This window comes from Podarcis tiliguerta (assembly GCF_965153285.1).
Source record: "Podarcis tiliguerta genome assembly, chromosome: 11".
Lineage (NCBI taxonomy): Eukaryota > Metazoa > Chordata > Lepidosauria > Squamata > Lacertidae > Podarcis > Podarcis tiliguerta.
In genome coordinates this window covers 30,493,345-30,511,874 of record NC_139544.1, presented here as the reverse complement: position 1 = coordinate 30,511,874, position 18,530 = coordinate 30,493,345, and the positions used below count along the sequence as shown (strand labels likewise).

Genomic DNA, 18,530 nt, shown 5'->3' with positions numbered 1-18,530 from the left:
AACCAACAAAACAAAACAACGCTGGGCATGATGCTGTTGAAGTCCCATTGAGCACATGGTTAATTCTGCCAGTAGCATCTGTTAGACTTCAAAATGCTTGACTCTGACTGAATATATACTTCCATAAACATCCTAGAGATGCTCCATCCCCAAGCATGCAAAAATTAATCCTTTTAAAATCAATGGGATTTGTTTCCAGATAATGTGTTTAGGATGGCGCTCCATCTGTTTAATATTCAATGTGTACATCAAAATAGTTGCTAGCTCTCTGTTCTGTAGCACCTGCCAACCTGGACTCATTTGGAAGGTAAGGTAAAGGTAAAGGGACCCCTGACCATTAGGTCCAGTCGTGACCGACTCTGGGGTTGTGGCACTCATCTCGCTTTATTGGCCGAGGGAGGCGGCGTACAGCTTCTGGGTCATGTGACCAGCATGACTAAGCCGCTTCTGGTGAACCAAAGCAGCACACAGAAACGCCGTTTACCTTCCTGCCGGAGTGGTACCTATTTATCTACTTGCACTTTGACGTGCTTTCGAACTGCTAGGTTGGCAGGAGCAGGGACCGAGCAATGGGAGCTCACCCCATCACGGGGATTCAAACCGCTGACCTTCTGATTGGCAAGTCCTAGGCTCTGTGGTTTAACCCACAGCACCACCCGCGTCCCCAATTTGGAAGGTAGGGCAGGATAAAGATTTAATAAACAAATAAAATGTGAAATATAACAAACAATACCAAAACATTTGATCTATAATAAATGCAGGCTTTCTCTTCCCTGACCTGTCCAACCTTTTCTCAGAAAACTGCAGGATGTCTGCTTACTCTCCCAGAGCTCTTTCCAGATGTCTGCTCACCCTCCCAGAGCCCAACATTAGGATGACCAAATCACAGAAGAAACACAGTGCAATCCTATCAAGGTCTATTCAGAATTACATCTAATTGAGTTTAGTGGGGCTTACTTGCAGGTATATAGAATTAACCCTTAACCAAATAAATAAGTAGGTAGAAAGAATGGAATGAGAGAAACAAAGGGTGGAAGGAGAGGGGGAGAATATTTTTCTGAGTATCTCCTTTAACATACCCTAATAATTCATTTCTAGTCACATAAATCTATTGAGTCACATAAATTGAGACAAGAGAAGACTTTTTGATCAGATATTCTTGAAGAATGTAGTTCTATATTCATTCCTACAAGGAAGTAGTTTCGTACCTATAGATGGAGGAACCTAAATGGTCCAATAATTCCTACCTTCCAAAGTGGCTCAGATTACAGGTGGCATTTTTGAAAAGTACTCCCCCCTTTTTTCATCCCCCCCCCCCTGTAAGTTCACAATTGTTCCTGAACATTGAGTTATTTGTGCAGATACATTCCATCCTCCCTCCAAGAATCTCATGGATAGATGGTGCATTTCAGATCTGAATTACAGGAAACCATAGGACCATGTCTTCTCTTGATAACAATATTTCTTTATAACCCGAATTATTTTTTTCTTGAATATTGTGCTGCCCTGGACAATCATAAGAAAGTGTGTTTTGCTTTAAAATTCATGACACTATACTTGCTGTAAACCAACTTTCTGTAAGCCATGCTAGAAATGTTTTACCAATGGATGGATGTGGATTTAGAACAATAAAATAGACTAGCTTTTTCTATGCCATTTTTCGGAAGTTGCCTTAGACTGAGTCAAACCTTCAGTCTATTTAGCTCAGCATTGCCCACATGGACTAACGGTAGCTCTGTGGAGTTTCTTATGTGTAGATGCCAGGGACTGAACTTTCTACATGCGAAGAAGAAGAGGAGTTTGGATTCGATATCCTGCTTTATCACTACCCGAAGGAGTCTCAAAGCGGCTAACATTCTCCTTTCCCTTCCTCCCCCACCACAAACACTCTGTGAGGTGAGTGAGGCTGAGAGACTTCAAAGAGGTGTGACTAGCCCAAGGTCACCCAGCAGCTGCATGTGGAGGAGCAGGGACGCGAACCCAGTTCACCAGATTACGAGTCCACCTCTCTTAACCACTACACCACATTGGCTCTCTGTGTTCTGCCACTGAGTTATGGCCTTTTTATATTTTAGGAAATGCTTTCTTGTTATTTACATGTGGTGTCTTCATGACATATATTATCTTCTGTTTTAAAAGGTTCAATAGTGTAAGCAAGCATTTTCTATTAATACAATACACTTATGATGGTAGAAGACATCAATGATACTGAAGAGGATCTACAACCTCCTTCTTTCTAACTAACACCGCACTGAAACAATATTGGCATAATGAAAATTGCTAGTCCTTAAGGAATTGCAAGATTCCTTGTTGTTTTTGGCTTGTGCTTAAACAAGTATTATGGGACAATTGCCAACACGGCCAATAATACCTGGCAATCGTCCCATAGCTAAACCTATGTGCCGCCCTCCAGGCATATTTTCAATATGTACATAGAATGGATGCTATTGTCATAAAGTACACAAAGTGATCTAATACATTGCATTAGATTAATCTCCAGATACATGGGATTCAGTCTGCAACTATTCCAATCAGTGGGATCTTTGCTGCTGAATTCAGGGTGATATGGATTGTCTTCTTAACATCCCAACCTGAAATACATTTAGTGGAAGCAAATGTCCTCCCAATAAATATGTATTTGTGGATTGAGGACTCTGGTTGTTGTTGCTGATAAGCAACTTGTTTGCCTGTCTTTGGCTTGCAGAGCAGTTGTGGGGTCCTAATGTGCAAATTGCTCCCCAAACTTTTTTTTTTTAAAAAAATGGAGCAGTTGATGTATTTTCCAGTTGTAATGTGAAATGAAATACTTATGTAGTTGGTTCCTGTTATAGCGTTTGCTTACTTCTTAACAAAATAGGCCTCTAATTTTAGCAACAGCTGCATGTCTATCTATTTGCCAGAATACACATTTGGACATATTTATGCACACAGGCATTCACTCACACACGCATACATTAGTCAAGACTAAAAATAACTGTCTTCTCTCTAAGCATGGACCATTGTGAATACATGCAATGTTGCTTGTAAGTATAAAAAAGTTCACAAGATGGAGGAATTGAGAATGTATGAACTATTCCAGCATGCAGCGTGTACAGATGCCCATATACTGGTAATTTTGTATGTGATCTGTACAATGTATGGGTGTGACCACATAAACACCTGTTGTAGAACCATTTCCGGAGCTTCTACCTATTTTGCAAACAGAATCTCTTAACATTTTGGAAGCCAACCAGCCACTATAATTAAAAACAGATAACACTGAGCAATAGAGCTGGATACCAGCAGGTATTAGAATGCTACTTTTTAAAAAGAAGTATGTTTCCAGAGTGTCCATTTTTCAATAAAATAAACTCAATCTCACAAAAGCACACTGTACAAACAGAGTATATACACAATAACAGACCCTGCTGATGTCAACAGTTCCTTAAATAACAGTATTATTTCCATATTCTGGACCTTGGCTAATTAAGGATACACAGACACATACAACTCTGGCTTCTTCATCAGCTTATTAGAAGGCCCATTAAGGTAGTTTTCCAAGTTATAGTTCATCAGCTGCCTCTAGAATAAGAAATTTAGCATTGCCCATATCCTGGGCACTCAACATCAGTCAATTAGTCATTAGAAACAAAACATTGTTGCCAGTGTAAGTAAAACATTTGCTTTGACAAATTCAGCAGGTGTATGACTTATTGTAACAGACCAACATCCATTGAAGGCTGCAATCTGCCAGCCCTATTGAAACCAGAAGGAAATGTGTACTTGTCCTCTTTGGCTCTTTGACTGGTTTTCTCTTTAAACTCAAGTCAAGTTCTTTCTTCCCTTCCTCTTTGGCCTATTGGCATGGGAGAAAGCAGTCTCCATGCCACACTGAGGTGGGTGGATTTAACTCCCAGTTGAAGAGTTAAGATGGTATCATTAGTTGCGCACAGCATGATTTCCCTCTAATCCTCTCTGGAACTTACAACAAGTTTAAATGTCCATGCATGATGTTATTAACTGGCTTTAGTGAGTACTTAAGACATGGAATTTTTTTAAGCCACCTCTAGACATGTTTTACTGTACCTAGCAACAAAGGTGCAGCTAGCCAGTGCAGACTACATTTTGCAAAGACTGGAGGAGGGAGAGAGAATTACATATGTAGGTGTTATTCCCTCCACGAGTGGAACAAATTGTAAATGTTACAGATTGCTGGGAAACGGGTACAGTCCTAGGGACTAGAAACTTCAATTTTAAAAACCTATCTGACATTTCATTGTTATTAAGAATGTGTTAGATTGTCATGCAAGCAGAAGGACTGAAGGCTTGCATTCTGAAAAACATGACTACAAAGCCAAAACACCTGTGTACATCCCTATATAGCATCAGAAATGTTTTACTTGTCTATGCCAAAGCTTCAGCTGGCTGGAAAAAAAGAAGAATCTCTGAAGAGGAATTTAACCAATGAAGCGGTGTTAAAAACTGACAATCTAACAAAACAACATCACTACCATTAAAGCCAGTTTGCTTCCACGGTGCTATTAAAGACTCCACATTGCAATGATTCCTTGATGCCACTAAAAGAAAGGTGTCATTCTGCGGCTACTGGATGAAAGAAATGTAGATGAGAAGTGCCAGGTTCTCCCCACCACCACCACCAAACCCAGCCACCCCATCTAACTATGGAGGCAATTTTCACAGAGTTAGAGTAACAAATCAAAAGGAGCAATAACTGCCAGTAACTTTGCAGGGATATCTAATGGGAAGAGGCTACAGCTTTTATAAGATCTTCATCAGAGGACTAGATCAGGGGTCACCAAACTTTTTCAGCAGGGGGCCGGTCCACTGTCCCTCAGACCTTGTGGGGGGGCCAGACTATATTTTTTTTTGGGGGGGGGAAATGAATGAATTCCTATTCCCCACAAATAACCCAGAGATGCATTTTAAATAAAAGCACACATTCTACTCATGTAAAAACAGACTGATTCCCAGACCATCCCCTGGCTGGATTTAGAAGGCGATTGGGCCGGATCCGGCCCCAGGGCCTTAGTTTGCCTACCCATGGACTAGATTGTTGCGTGTTTAAAATGACGGTGGTGGTGGTGATGGAGCAACTAAAGATGAAAGTAATACATTCAGTGCAAACCGGGTGCCTTTGCAAAGGGAAGTGGCTGGTAAAAGGAAGGCCAGCAACCTAAAGGCATAAAGAGAGAGGGAGAGAGAGAGAGAGTACAGGGTGGGGGTGGGAAACTTTGACATGCCTAACCTGACAAGGCAGAGGACAGGGAAGACGCTGCATTGCACTAGCAGAGGCAGAGCCTGCACCAGAGGGAGGAGAGAGCGCGCGCCAGCCTAGGAGATCAGCCATCCCGTCTCCCGGGAAACACCAATCACTGTTCGCGCCTGAGAGGCAACTGGTGCTTGTCACACAGCAGCCTGGTACTGCCCAGCGGCCCGCTCGCTGCCATTGCTACGCCAGTCCTCGCAGCAGCAGCAGCATCCGTCCTCAAACGGTTGAGTCAAGTGCACCTTCTTTTGAACTAGCCTAGCCTTCTCCCCAGAAAAACGCACACAAGCATCAGAATACAGTAATCTGATATTCTCAGCTCAGGAGAGGGATTAAAAAAACAAAACAAAGCAGTAATAGTAATACAAAAAAACAGCAAAAAAACTTTCCTTCCTATTTTGTTTGGTGCTGGTTTGGTTTGGTTTTGAGCATCTTTGCAGGTAACTCTCTCCCCCTCCCTCCTTTCTCTTCTTGTAGCCTCAGGTCATTAAGCAACAAGCGGCAGGAATTCAGCAGGCCAGCTGCCTGTCTGTCCACCTCCTCCCTGCCCTCAATGATCTTCAGCATCTTTCATAAAGGGCTGCACTAAGATCACATTGCACGGTGCTAGGGAACGGCCAGCATGGAGTCAGGCTCAGCAGCAACAACAGCAACACGGCTCTCTGTTCCAGCCGGAGCCCTCACTCCTCTGGGCTATCCAGGAGAGCAGCTAGCTTTGGAAAGGGGAACCAGAGCCACCAACCAAGAAAGGCTTCTGCTTATACCCACCTAGGATAATAGCAGAACCATAACATGAAAACCAATAATATTAATAACACAATTGTCATTGCCTGGACTATCTGTATTCCATTTTCCTTTGACCTCACTACTTACAATTCCACCCCACAAAGTGTTTGTGTGTGTATCAGAATAGCACTTAATGCAACTGATGAAGTAGTCTGCAGTCCACAAAAGCTTATGCCATGACAAAAGAATTAGTCTGTAAGGTGCCACAAGGTTGTATGCTGTTGTCTTTGGGGTAACAGACTAGAAAGGGTTACTGCTCTGGGAACTTCCCAAGCTAAGGTGTCCCTCCTGTGATCTGTGGATCTCTCCATAGGGCCTGAAACAGATCAGACCCTCGGCTCACTAAAATCTGTGACTAAAGAAGGTCTTCCTGATTTAAACATACTGTGCATTAAAACAAAAAACAGATTTGCAGCCTAAACTACAAAGCTGGAAGACTTGGATGTAATCTTGTGTAATTCCACTGCAGCTAATGGGACTAAGGCCTTGTGCCTGCTCACTTGGGAATAAGCTCCATCTGACTAAAGAGAACTTACTTATGAGTAAGCATACATAAGATTGTACTGCACATCAACTTCCATACAGGTACTTCAGACAAAGAACTGGACAGAGTCAGACAGAGTCCTGGATAGAGTCATAACCCTGTTTACATTGAGGTTAACAGTAAATTGCTGCTGGAAGCAATTTATAAGTCTTGGATTAAACTTCAGTCTTGGCAAAGTCCATAAAAGAAACTCTTACTGGCATATTTCACTAGAAAATTAAGTCCCACACAATTGAAATGTATTAAGATGTCAAAAATCCATCATCATTATCAAAAGGTAAATCATATACATGTGTTGGTATTGTGAAATGCACTCCCAGTCAGTTTAGATAATCATTTAAAAAATAATGTGCATTTTCAAAATGTGAATGCCCTTTTCTTCTTAGGGTTACTTTCTGTCTGCTACCTCCTTCACAACCTCCCTCTTGCCCCACCCTAATTAAATGAGAAACAGGCAAGAAATCCCAGTAAATCCACCATTTCCTTGACAGAGAAACACTGATTAAGCAACAGAGTAAAATTAAAGATGTTTATGAAATGTTTGTTTAAAAGAACCCAAAATGTACAGATGACAACTATTATTTTAGCCAATGGAGAGGCTCTTATGACACCCTATGAACCCCCTAGTTCTATGTTCCTTTATGTGGAAATAAACTCCACTGGTTCCATGGATCATACTTCCGAATAAATATTTAGAAACACAAACTTTGTGGTCCAGTTCTCTACTTGTTCATTCAGACCTTCCCTTGAGTACCCAGACTTACAGTTGATTTAAAAAAATTGTTGGCTGTTGTTGGCTAGTTATTATGCATAATTTTTTTTATTTGGGGCCTACAGCTGAAATAGCTTACTCCAGTGAACAGCAATACTATACATGTCTACTCAAAAGTAAACTCTAATGATTCCAATGGAATTTACTCTCAGGTGAGTGAGTATAATATTGCAACCTTAGTGAATTGAGGACTCTGGTCAGTGCCATGCACTCTTGGAAGTTCAATAATTGAATTATGTTCAAAACCTTTAAAAATCATTATTACCCAAGTAGAGTAGACCCACATTGAAATGACTATACAAAGTTAGCCATGCCCATTAATTTCAATGGGTGTACTTTGAGTATGGCAAACCCATAATTGTTAAGGGTTGTATTCAATATAAATCATACTCATAGCAGACCCATGGAAATGAATGTACCCAAGTTAGTCATATCAATTAATTTCAATGGGTCAACCCAAGTAGAGCATAGCTGGATACAACACTAAGAAAAGAAAACATTTTACTATTAACTTTTGGTAAACCATTTTGATACTGCCCCCCTTCCTCTCAACCAACAGTATTTTGTAATCCATTATGATCACATTTTACTATTCATCTAGCTAATTAGTCCTTTATAATTCATGGTGTTGATAGCTGGAATACTCAACAAAAGCGTGGGTTTTTTTGAAAAAAAAATACAATAAAACTTGATGGTGAACAAAATAGTGGAGAGAGTAAGAATTAAAACAAAAGCAGCATAATTATGTATAACATCACAAACTACTGATTTATTTTTTAAAATTTCACCAATTGCCCCTTTTAAATGCTAAATCAAAGGCTGAACTGGTTAGGTCCATTATAAGTTATCATTATCAATTTTCTTAAAGCGATGAAAGCAAAGTATTTCATTGTGAAGCACTATTGTGGCAGCCAATCCTGTATGGGCAAGCCCCTGTAATTCCTCATTAAAGCTCCTCTCACATACACTGTGTTGTTTGTCAAGCTCAAACTGATTAATATTCAAAGAGAAGTCCTAAATATAGTAAACTGGAGAGCTAACCACAGCAAACTTTCTAGGCTATCATTACTATGAAACCAGCCAGCTGAAACATTTTTTAAGAATACAGACTGTATATGCTGTTTATTTTCTAGATTACTTGAGAAGCAGTTTTGCAACTTGAACTTCTAGAGAAAGGATTACCCAGGCTCTACCTCAGCAATTCAAACTCCCAAAGTGGGAAGAAAGAAAGGGGGGGGGGAGTTTGCTTGCCTGAAATAACTTTTAAATGAAGACCCCCTTTTTTAGTTGCTTTTTTGTTATGTTGTGCATTGTACAGCCTAGCAATGATATTAGTTCTAGTGTGGGAAAATATTATAATTGAGATCTGGTAAGTTATTTGCAGACTTCAAGTTTTTCTTTACACTGTGCTGACATTTAGCATAGCCCTAGTGAGGAAAACAATACTGCCATTCATGGCTCTAGACGTAGGTTTCAATCGACTTAAGCGGGCACAATGAAACTTGGTCATTCACTGGTTACCCATATTGTGTTCTCAAATTTTCTCTCAGCAAAAGTATAATGACTCAGTATTGTATGGCCGCATAGACAAGGGCTCAGAACAAGAGACACTAGTTTTGTCTGACGGTGTGAGAAAGTCGTGAAGGGATCTTTTCTTCCAGATGGTGTTAAATTCAGCTGCCTTTTTAACATTGGCCTTGCAGAGCAATCTGGTGCTCTCTTTTCAAAAAAGAATGAGGCTGGTTCCCACTAGTTAACATGCATACTCACGCAAGCCTGCAACTTCACTCCCAACTGTTTTACAATGCAATGGTATGCTAAATAAATTTGATCTGGGCTCTTCCAGTGTTAAAGCTAGCCATCAAAGGCCTGCTCAGATTATATTTATACTTCTGTGGACTAAGCTTTATGTTTGCAGGCTATTTCAAGCTCTCAAAAGAAATATCACCTTACTGCCACAAAATCATTTTGACTGAAATATTGTAAATCACAAACCAAACTGAACTTTTCTCACAATTGTTATAGGTTGACAGTATGCGGAGTAAAAATAATAATGAATAAATGAACTTAACCTACTTTGTGTCAAATTGGTGGAAGAGAAATAATAAATAATAATAAAATAACATTAAAATGTATTTTATTGATTGATACTCATGTAACATTAGCAGGGTACAAAACAATTCTGATGTGACAATGGCTAACACAGAATTATATCATAAGGGGGGGGGGGGGAATCCTTAGGTGCTTTCCTTAACAAATGTACAGAAAAGACCAAGAGGTAAATAAGATCTCATTTCACAAAGTAAAAGTAATTTCACTCCACTAGGTTTTTTGTTTTGTTTTTTTTGTTTTTGCTAATCAAAAGATTTCCCCAGACAACATCTTGTTACCTTAATTGAACCTCTTTAAGAAAACTACACACTTTGTAATGTAAATGTTAATTGTAGTAGACAATGACCCTAGGTAAACAGCACCCCTGGACATGCAGTAAAGAAGAGGGGGGAAGGCAGCAAGGCACTTAACAATGAGAGGCTGGTCACACAAACAGAACTTCCAAAGTAAATAAACAAGGGGACTGTTCATTGGTCACTAGAGTAGTAAACTCTGGCACGTGCACAGCAGCCAAAAACGGCCCTTTTGTAAACAGTCTCACCATCCAAAATTCAGTGCAAAGTACTGTAGCAAGCTAAGCTCCTTAAAACTAAGCTCTTGCAAAATCATTTATGTCTGCAGGCCACGGTGCCTTACTTTAAAGCCACATCCTTGCTTTTATTTAATTTTTAAATGCCAAGTGCATGTCATTACTGGCTGCAAGTTTATATGCTGGGGCTTACTGCTTATTAAAAACACATAGGAATTTGCTATCACACATGTTACACATGCACACACATATGCACAGGGTGTATTCTGGCCTAGGGTGGCTCTGAAGTTTATCAGAAATAAAGAGTTTGCTTTCTTATCTTGGGAGCATCCCAGGGGCAAAGACTGCACTTCCAAAACAAGCTGATTTAAATAAAATTTCTTTTTTAAAAAAAATTGCAAAGTGCAGTAATTAATATTAAAATTAAATATTGGGGAGGGGGGTGTTTGGTAGAGAGGGAGAGGATTTGCCCAGGAAATATATAAACACCTTGCTTCCCACCACTTTTCTTTTGTGAGCTTCACTGTAGAAAATTTCCATCTCAGAAGCAAAGCTACATTTGATTATGAGTAGCTGAAACAGTGGTTATAGAATTAACAGAAACAGACAGTCTGCAGCTACAGAACAGTTGGGGTCCCCACTTGGGAGCCTGCAGATGGCTGTGGGTGGGAAATGCCTCCACTTTCTTAAGGGATGGAGATGAGTCTGGTGTGGTGCACTTGATGTTTTTTTCATAGGCAACCCCCACAGGGCTGTCTGTCATAGGCTGCCGGGCCCATAGCTTTGCCACTTGCCCCCGAGCGTGGGAATGGGAGCGTCCAGCCGTTCACATCTCAGGCATTCCGTTTAACGGAATCAATTAGGCAAGACCAGACCCCTCAGATTCCCCACCCCCTTGCCTTCTCTCTCTCTCTCTCTCTTTTGGTCAGGTCTATATACGTCCTAATTATTTCAGTTTGAGATGCCTGAGCAGTTTCCTGGATAGATCTGATCATCCTTAAACAAGAAGAGAGCAGGCGCACACGTGGGTTTTGGCGTAAATGTCACTTTCATTTCTAATACTAGACGCAGAATAAGACACAGACTACTTTTTAACACTTTGACAAGGGCGGAGGCAGTCTCGTCTCCATCACGTTTTTCTGCTTCAGTAGCTTCCTCAAGGAAACCCTTTTGGAACAGAGAAGCATCTGTGCTTGCATTTTGAATAGAAGACTGGTCGGCTGGTGGATTCCCCCCCCCCCCAATTTTTTTTTTAATAATAATAGTAATGGTAATAGTAATCAACCTTCAGCTTCCTCCTCCCCCGCTCCCAGTTTTGTGGAACTCTACCAGATCCTTGGTAGACCGAAATGATTAACCTAGCCTTATTCTTCAATCCAAATGTTTATTTTTTATTTTAGGCTTTGGCTTTCGTCTCTTGGAATAACAACATACCCAGCAACACTACACAACTTTTAAAAGTCTCACAGGCAGAGTTTGGCCCTACACACACACGCACACCCCTTCACACACCCCTTAAAAATAAATTATAAATACTTTAAAAGCACACAGGCCACAACATTATGCTTCCAAACACATGCTAATCGTTTCTCAATGTTTAGCAAAAGACTGCAGTCTTGTACACACTTACCCAGGAGTAAGTTTCATTGAACTCAATGGAACTTGCTTCTGAAGAAGCGTGCAACCGCTGGAAAACAATTACATCAGAACTTAAAGTATTAACTTAATCATCCCCCACCTCCCAGAACAGCAAAAACTTGCACATGCATTTGTTTACCATGAGCACCATATCCTCTTTGCAGCGTATGGTTTACTCTTCATCATCCTGTGCCTGTCATTTTGTACATGTATACATGTACAGATAGATTTGGCACTCCTATGTCACTGAATTTCGTCCTCTCTCTCTCTCGCCTTGAGCTGTAGAAAAGGTGCCATTCAATAAGAATTCCTGACATGGCTGGGTCTGTCTCTTGCTGGAGTTTCTCGTCTCCTTGTGCAGCACGAAGATCATGAAGGAGTTTTTACTTTCGGTTATCTAGCTTTATGAAGACCAACACACTCATACAGCTAGATAACCAAAGATAACAACTCGCTTCCCTCATATGCTCTGAGGTCGACTGGAGGGTCTTTTCCGCCCCTCCTTCTCTAGAATCCAGATTGTTTCTGCAAATAGACTTCTCCAAGAACACCAGCCGTGCCTTAAAATATTCATCCTTTCAGCGCAATTGTCACCTGCTTCACAGTGTCTGGACTTGTGTGTGCTTCTAATACCACATCCCAAGTAGATCCGTCGCCTTCAAAGTTTTATTCCGAACTTTTCTTGTCTCTTTCTCTTTTACCCCCATCCTCTCTCTTTCTCCCTCCTTTAAAGCCAGCGATTTCCGGCAGCGATGGACCAACTATTCATCTGTTTAATATCAGAAAGTAAAACCAGCTATTAAGGTGCATCAAGCTGTTAAGAGTGCGGAGCATCCATCCCTCCACAGGCCTCTATTTGCATTGTAAATTGCTTCATTCTCGCGAAAAGTCTTTAGCCTCTATAAAGATGTAAAGCCATCGGCAATTTCCAGCGCAGAGCAAGGAGGAAGCAGGGGGTGGGTGGGAGTGTCTCCCATTTCAGAAGAAATTGACAAGATGATGGTGGTGGTGGTGCGAGGATCCAGCTCTCCCTCCTGATCCCTTTTGCGGATTATGCATCAGAGCGCTCTTAAAAATTCTTATTTTAACCAAATGGTGGCAGCAAATATCTTGCGGGTTTTGAAGGGGAGGTGGGGGAGGAAGCAACCTGGCAGATCCACGATTTCTCAGGATTCCCAGAGCTGCTGCGCATGAGGAGCTGCAGGTCTTGCTGGCTGGCTTGCTGGCTGGCTGGCTTGCTGCTGCTGCTGCCCCCGGTCTGAAAGAAGGAGAAAAGGGCTATCATTGGAGGGCTTGCAGTGCCAAAAAATGTTGACCAGCCCGGCAAGGTCAGAGGTCCTGGACCGCGGGAGACCAAGGTAATGATGATGTCACGAGGAAGCTCAAGTACACCCGGTTATTGCTATGCATGAGCGATCAGCGATCTGCCCCCTCCGCGCCATCGGGAAGAGCGGCGGCGGCAGCAGCAGCGGCAGCAGCATCCTCGGAACACCATTCCTACTCTCCCAACCAGCACAGGATCGCCTTCTCTAGCGCTACCGGGAGGAGAGAGAGGGGGCGGGAAATATATATATATTTATATATATATATCGCGGCCTTTTACCTTCCCCGTTGCTAGCGCAGATCTCTCTAATATCCAAAGACTGGGAGGAATCTCTCTCTAAGGACAGATAAAAGCGTTTCAGGTCGGGGGAGGCGGGGAGCGGCATGGAAATAGGGCGGGGTGGGGAAAGGAGAGGAGAGGCGCCTTTGCCTGCATCTCTCTCTCTCTCTCTCTCTTCTGGCAGACTCTGCATGTGCTGTGCAGGGAGATGTGTGTGACTGAGCCAGGCACTCGCGGCTCGCTGCTGCTGCTGCTGCGATGACTGCTTAAAGCAGGGCCTGCTTTCTGGGACTGGGAATCTACGCGCGTCTTTACGCAGCGCGAGCGGAGGTGCCATTGCATTGCTAATTCGCTCTGCCCGTCTGGCGCTTTGGAAATGGCTTCACTTCTCGCTCCCTGCTCGGGGGTTACAAGCCCCTCTCCGCCAGTGCTACTTGCACCGTGGAGGTTGCACAACGCAGTTTACGCGCGCGGGGAGGGGGGGGGCGGATGCTGCAAAGAGCAGGCTGCTCAAGCCTCGCTCCCTCTCTTCCTTTCCGAGCTGCTCTCTGTTTCCAGCAAATCCCCCTCTCCAACCGACGCGCGCTCCCGCTCGCCCTTTTCACACATAGCACATTTCTCCCGTCTTTCCCTTGACCCTTCCCAGCTCTGGACAGCGCAGCGCAAGCGAACATGCGGCTTTCCTTTCCAATTTTAATGCACCCGTTTCATTTGAAGATGTGTCCAAACACAGCGAAAATGTACTCTGGGTTGTTTTTCAAACTTCCTACCGCTGCTGATGGCAATGGCAATGGCAAGCCGTATGCCCAGGGAAGCCCTCCATCCTGAAAGGTTCATAAACACCCTGTTCAGCTTCTCCCCATTCCCCTAACCTCCCAGCAGGCATTCAGAAAGGGGCATAAGGGACATTACCCTGTGAATTCCTGCTATAGAATTTAGACAGGGAGATTTTATATATTCTTCCCAGTGTAAAGTGCAAGCATTACAGGCCCTCGTGATTATATGGGAAACAATGAATCTCACGGCAGAGAGCTGCGCTGTTTACTGATCAAATTAATAAATGCACTTCAACCGCTTGGCAGTTTATATTTAAACATTCAGCAGAGCTATGTCTGCCCCCACACTCCAAAAGGAACCAGGAGTCCTGCTGTTGCATGTTAAGGTATAGTATGTTAAGGGCAAAAGGAAACAATATATACTATACTGTTCAATATAGTCCAGGATTGTTTAGAGGACAGTCTTCAGAGTGCATTTTAAAAAGGCATATTTCCTACAATGTGCCATACCTGCATGAGTTAGCATTTATTTTCTCCTTCACATATAAAAAAGGCAACATTTGTGTATGTGTGTGTGCTCGCACGCCTGTGTGCGATACCTACGTGTATGTGCACTCCAGACCCACACACCAACCACAACCAGCCATCATCACCATATTAACGTGTTTGCATTATACTTGTGTGTTTTCCAGGGTATCTAACCTGCACGCCTGTCACCACCCTGAAGGGCGAAATCTGTGGGGTTTTGTGGAGCGAGACATGTCTACTTTCCCAATGTCTACTTTCAATACTCGAAATTAGACTTGTCAACGGCTAAAGATGAATGCTGCCATATATACAGGCAAAAGGAAAGCAAAATAAAGTAATGGCAAGGCAAAGTCCCCGATTAATTGATTGAAATGATTCCTAGGTTGATGCTACCTATAAATGTTCCAAAAACAAAGCACCTTCACAACTGACGATGCACTCAAGCCACAACTGTTTTCATTCAGTGTTCTCCCTGTATTGTTAATTATGCATCGTGAAATGCCATAGTCAGGTAAACCATGCTTACGGCGTCAGTGTCATGTTATATAAGACGACACGAGAAGGCCATGCCTCTGTTTTTCCACAGACAGAACAAAATGGTGAGGATTCCTATGTACAGTGCAGCGAGCTGCGCTTTTTTTTTAACCAAATGAGGCTGCATAGGTACCAGCGGCATTAGTGAGTTGAGCAGCAATATGTATAAAGACACACGTTTATTCTGATGGTCTGTAGAAGTCTAATGAGCTTCTTTGAATTGGCAGATACACAGAACAAAGCCCTGCCCCCCCCCCCACTTTATTTCGCAGTAGCTAGAGGCAGCAGTGCGAGTGATCGGGCATGTGCTATAACAGACCAGGCTTATGAGCTGATGCATTAAAATCAGAGACAAGAACATTCAGATAACGTGAGGTCTCTCTGGGCATGCTATACACATTGGCATATATACACGTGTGTACACGCGCCTGAATGCGTTTAAAATGAAGTTGGCTAAGGAGGCAAGCCTTGGCTCTTATTTATTTTGACGCTGCCTTCAGGATCCATTGAATTCAGTGGGACTTCTGCTACTATTCACCTCCTGCACTTAAAAAGAGAATGACTTGTTTTCCTCTATCAGTTACCACGTAGATCAAGAAACACACCTGTGTCGTTTTGCAGATCGATAGCCTTTGGAGCCCTCATGACGTGAAAACAGCTAACGTCACAAGGATGACCTTGCTGATCATTAAACACAGAAAGGATCGCCCTCCCTGCTTCTCCTTTGCTTTGCAGGTGTCTAGGAAATCCACACGTTATTCTAAAGATCTTCACATGGAAGAATTATCAGTTGCTTTCAATGGGATTTCCAATTACGTGTGTTTAAGACTAAAGTGTTGTTAAGGCAGCGTAGAAAACCCCTGACGTCTCTGAATGTCTACAGTGCCTATGAATCAATTGTTCTCTCCAGGTATTCTTTACAATTCCGTATGTCCGTAAAATAAACCGCATTTGGTTAAGCAGGAGATGCAGCCTTTGGCAATGCTAAACTGCCCACACCGCCATGTTGCTGGGTTTTGTTTTGTTTTTCATTATAGGCATTTCCAGTAAGTGGATTAGCCTTATTTTAAAATAAAAATTCACCGAGAACGATGGAATCGCCATTTTAAAGCAATCTGCGTTATTTGAAAGATCCTGAACTCTAACTAGGCTCTCTAATAAATGGCCTGTAGATTTGGATGTGATTGCCATGCTTGTTTTCTAATCTCTTTATGGGTCTCCAGATGGTTGTGACGTAAAGGCGGAGAATCCTGCAAGGGGTTCCTTTGGAATAAACAAGCGCTGTTAACCTGAGAGTGGATCTTATCTGTTGCACCTCCTACGAACCAAAATTCTGCTTTCGGGACAAGTCCTCCGGTTTCATGGTAGGGAAGGGGGTGTCTATATAGGAAGCCCACTAGGCTCCCATGAAAGGATGCCCATAATCCCGAGACTGAAGAGCACACACTCCAATCCCTGATTCTTCGATAATTCACTTACAGCTCAGTTCTGCACATGGCTACTAAAAAGTAAGTCCAATTGAATACAATGGAACTTACTCCCAGGAAACTGGATTGCAGCCTTAAACGTAAACTGCAATCCTCTCTTTGGAGCCCCGTGTAAAGTCATTTTATTCCTCAAATCTGCATGCCCCAAGAAGTCTCGTTGTACCTGCTTGGCTTTTTATTGCAATCCTGATATTGGTTTCTGTACCTACTGTACCTTCCACAAACAATATATTTACGACCATATGTCTGCGGTATTGCCACACCTAATATCCAGGGCGCGAAAGGTAAAGGGTCTGAAAATGTCTCTCAGAGGCAAATGTTTTGCTATTTTTTTGTGCTGTTGCTTATTCGGCAGCCACGTACATTTCTTAATTTAATCATTAGGTTTAAAAGGGATTACCTTTATGTGCTGATTGTCACTCCATTTGATGGTCGCTTTCTGTCTGGCTCTGGAAAATAGACAAAAAGAGAAAGAGACGAACGATCATTTAAAAATAAATATTTATGTTTATTCATGGATTGTGCTAGTGCATTCTGATTCAAGGCCTGTATAGCAGCAGCAGCAGCAGCAGCAGATCAGCCAATCCACTGAATCCTAGAGGCAAAATGCTCCAGGAAGTTCTCCTGCGCAACCCCCATGAAAATTAATGTGTTGGGGTAGGGCATTATCCTGCTGCCTGCACCAGCTCTCGTCATGAGGGCTGCTCATGAGAACTTCTTGATGGACTGTGACCCGTGGCTCCAAACTGCATTTTCCAAAGAGCTGCTAATATTATTTTCTTAAGATGAATCTATATACTGAACAGGAAAAGGAAACCAGGGGTATATGTTCTCTTCTGGTGTCAGAAGACTTAAATATTTCATTTTAGATATATATGTATATATCCTCAGTGGTAAACTGGGATAGAAAGCCCAGAATATGAGAGAAGGGAGGCCGAATTTCAAAACTGAGATTATAAGAATAGCTTGATTTGTGGGGTGGGAGGCAGGGAAGGCAGAGGCGTCTGTATTTACATGCTGTAGGCTGCCAGTTGCTTAATAAAGGTCGGAGGCTCCACCTAGCCTCCACTTTCAAAATATGCAAAACGCTCTCTCTCTCTCTGGGTTTTCAAGCCTCGCAGGTTCAGATCGCGGCTGGCTTCACGGAGCTGCTTGGCTCTAAACAGACTCAGGCTGCTTACAGATTTACTCAAAGAAGAGCAGTGCTCGTGCATGTATTCCTTCTCGCCACCGCCACCCCCATTCCACCCCTCTTCTTTGCATCACAGGATGGTGTTAATCACCTCAGCCTAAAAGGGAGGGGGGAGAGAAAGGGGGTGTCTTAATGCTACTCCCAATCAATCACGTGTGTTTAAAAAATAAAAAAGGACGAGGAGAAGCACTATTTGCTCTTTTCCCTGAATATACTGGGTATCCTTCTTCAGTCTCCTCTGCCACCTTTTTTTTTTTAAAATGAGTCCTCATGGTTCTCGACTTTGTTCCGCGCTGGACCTGGCGAACTGGGTGTGCTTAGAGTGAGTAGCATTCAAGGTGGATGGGAGGAGAGAGCGTGGAGGCGAAACTCCACCGGCTTAATAGCAACCTGTGCTTTGGATGCTCCAAGACTCCGGCAGCTCAGCGAAGCCAGGCAATCTGGGAGTTAGGCCGATCTAGAACCCAACGCGAGCTGAACCGACTCAAATCCAAGGGCGACATCGACTCCAAAACCTATCACCTAAGTCGGTCTACGACGCAAACCTGTATGCGTGTCTGCTTAAGGCAAGCCCCATTGATTTACTCCCAAGTAAGCTTGTACAGGATTTGGGCCTTAACTGACTTGTGCATGGAGCTGTTCGCAACTCTCCCAAGCTATCACACTCCTCGCAGGCGCTCTCGAACCCACAACCTGAGCGTCTCATTCAGAACTAGCAAAACCAATGAAAACGTGGCCAACGACTTCTAATCTACACCTCGAA

General features: G+C 42.8%; 2 long non-coding RNA genes across 2 annotated transcripts in view; one reads left to right on the top strand and one right to left on the bottom strand.

Annotated features, from left to right (window-relative positions):
- LOC310660074 overlaps window positions 1–18,530 on the bottom strand; it is a 122,494-nt gene that overhangs the window by 90,807 nt on the left and 13,157 nt on the right. The window contains exon 2 of the long non-coding RNA XR_014503122.1: window positions 16,976–17,024. This is a non-coding gene — a long non-coding RNA (uncharacterized lncRNA). The remainder of the gene's footprint in view (window positions 1–16,975; window positions 17,025–18,530) is intronic.
- On the top strand, window positions 12,894–16,267 carry LOC310660144. The gene is made up of 2 exons (XR_014503238.1): window positions 12,894–13,005; window positions 14,719–16,267. It is a non-coding gene; the product is annotated as an uncharacterized lncRNA (long non-coding RNA).